Source organism: Atta cephalotes, assembly GCF_000143395.1.
Source record: "Atta cephalotes unplaced genomic scaffold scaffold00032, whole genome shotgun sequence".
NCBI classification, from domain to species: domain Eukaryota; kingdom Metazoa; phylum Arthropoda; class Insecta; order Hymenoptera; family Formicidae; genus Atta; species Atta cephalotes.
In genome coordinates, this window is record NW_012130096.1 from 3,408,565 (window position 1) to 3,408,866 (window position 302).

The following is a 302-nucleotide window of genomic DNA, read 5'->3' on the forward strand; positions in this document are numbered from 1 at the left end:
CGTGTGTGTGTGTGTGTGTGTGTGTGTCGTGTGTCGTGCGTGCGTGCGTGCGTGCGTGTGTGTGTAGTGTGTGTGTGTGTGTGTGTGTGTGTGTGTGTGTGTGTGTGTGTGTGTGTGAGTGCAAGTTGAAAATGCACACTACCGGTTTCCATCTAGTTTGCACTCCCCTCGTCGCGCCCGATCTTGTCTGCGGGCGCCCGATGTTAAGCCTGATTCACGCAGCCGCCGGCAGGAACGTTATACAATGTGATTTATGGGTGTAGAGATAGCTCTGCTAACAGTCACAGATATACAGATCGACG